Here is a 2,296-nt window from a genome sequence, read left to right as displayed (position 1 = left end):
AAAGAACCTTTCCAATTTAATGCATTTAAGCTATACAGAGTTTTCATGGTATTACTCCCATCAACTAAAGGGAATAGATTTAATGCATCTCTAGACAATACATGTTTTGTTATCTGAGCTTCTAAACATCATCATGGAAGATGGATCTCAAGTAGTAAATTCAATGGCCACAATAAATGGAAAGCTTAAATGTGTTCCTAATTCTTACACAGGTTTGCATAATCATCAAGAACACCCCCCCTGCGCACTCCAAAAATATTAAATAATCAACAATTAAAAAATAATAAAAATAAATCATTAAAAAAATAATAAAATACATCAAGAACATCGCCCTTGCCAATTCTAAAAATGATAAATAATAACCAGATGAACAATAAAAAAAAGTAATAAAAGACAGGCCAAAACTAAATTGTGTGACATTGGTCATGCTTGGTAATTTATATAAATATTATATATATAAAAATAAAAATTCAAAAGGAAGTTATCTATCAGACTTCAGTCTAGCTTAAGACTTGCAAAAGACTAAACAACAATCAATTAGAGTGACATATGCAGGATCATGCCTCCGTGAAAACCAAAAAGGTGGTAGGAAGGTCACATCCAAGTGAGATGAAAAATCAATAGTTATTGCTTCCTCTCGTATGCCAAGGATGAAAAAATGATCCTAAAGAAAGACAGAAGCCTTGGTAATTTATTAATCTATTACAAGAGATGAGGGCCTATGGTCAGCGTGGTCACTACAAGCTACTTTCTTCCTTCATATATGGTCAGCGGTCAGACGTCATGGGAGCAAACTATGGGGCTGCCACACAACCTAACCTTCATGGGTAGTACGGTTTCTTTTTCACCCAAAAAAAATAAAAGGAATAAATTAATTAATGTTTCCATTTGACAATGCACAGGCTTCGGATGGAAAATAAAATTTTCAAATAAGTAACAAATCATCCTATTTGTCAACCTTCTTCTCAAGAATTAAAACATTCTCTAAAAATGACATGGTCATCTGAAAACCTCACTTGTCACAATAGACCTTCCCTAATTTCTACATTAAATATAACAATTAAAAATGGTGGAAAAGAAAGCATATAATACACAAACACAGAATATTGAATGTAGGAATATTGAAACAGATAGATACCATTACAAACTCAACAAAGGCAATACGAGTAGAATGATGATAGTCCCCAAGCAGCCTTAGGCGATAAACCTGCATTAGAATATATGTTTATAAATGCAGCCCCTCACAAATGGTATCAAGGATTTTAGAATTATAAAAGAAAGAGAAAGTGTTGGCAAAAGCACCAACCTCTCCACAGACTGATTCAAAAAAGAGTTTAACATCAGCTTGTGCAACCTACACAAGACAAACCGAATAAACGTGTAAGAAGTTCCATAGATAATTGCTCTGGGTCATTTTCAACTACAGACTACAAGAAAATCACCTTTTTGTCAATATTTGTACAATAAATGGTTCTTGCACACATCTCGCGTTCATCGTCAGTCTGCAATGAAAAATAGTACTCAATTGATAGATTATAAAATGGAAATGACTGATGCATTCCAGAGTTAAAAGAAAAGGCAATAGTCATAACAGCAATGCTCTATACCATTGGCAAAAATGTTGGGTTAACTGGTGCAATAGCTGTCTTAGAGGGCAGTACTCTAACATGGTAAAATCCAAGCATTGTCCCTACGAGACTCAAACCAGCCCTTGCGCCTTCTGTTAATCAGATATAAAAATGAAATTGATCGAAATGTCCTAGCATTCATAACCGATCTAAAGACCCTTTCACAATGACAGACCAGTATTGATGTTATAAGGTCAAAATTACCTTCAGCAGTGAACTCAATGAAGACAAAATGAAGTACTGAGTTTGGATCACCACAAATTCGGCAATAAACAACCTTCACAATGGAAATAAAAGCAGATAAGAAAAACTGTTCCAAATCCAAATTAAAATCACACTATCACAGAGCTTCTACTATGACATTCATCATTTTTTTCACGAGCAAATCCATTATAGATGATAAAGATTACAGCTAAATATAGAGTTACAGCAGCTAAAAGTGAGCAAAAATGCACACACACACACACTTAAAGAAGAAAGACAAAGTGTTGATTTTCTCTCTTTTACAACCTTTTACTTTTCATGCTCTCTGTCTCTCTCTCTAATTAATCCTCCGGAAAGATAACAGAATCCATACTAGGAAATAATCTCCTAGGATCTTACACCTCATTAAAAGTCATTAAATGAAACAAAAATGAAAATTACAGCTGCAGTAATTGCAGACCAGT

At 33.9% G+C, this 2,296-nt stretch overlaps 1 long non-coding RNA gene across 1 annotated transcript; it reads right to left on the bottom strand.

The window, feature by feature from the left end:
* Window positions 1–426: 426 nt before the first annotated feature.
* Window positions 427–1,472, bottom strand: LOC133829002 (uncharacterized). Its single transcript, XR_009891446.1, has 2 exons — window positions 1,307–1,472; window positions 427–1,207 (listed from the first exon to the last, which is right to left on the bottom strand). It is a non-coding gene; the product is annotated as an uncharacterized LOC133829002 (long non-coding RNA).
* Window positions 1,473–2,296: the final 824 nt, after the last annotated feature.

The sequence above is a fragment of the Humulus lupulus genome, chromosome 4 (genome assembly GCF_963169125.1).
Source record: "Humulus lupulus chromosome 4, drHumLupu1.1, whole genome shotgun sequence".
In the NCBI taxonomy this organism is placed as follows: Eukaryota; Viridiplantae; Streptophyta; class Magnoliopsida; order Rosales; family Cannabaceae; genus Humulus; species Humulus lupulus.
This window is presented reverse-complemented; position numbering and strand designations above follow the sequence as displayed.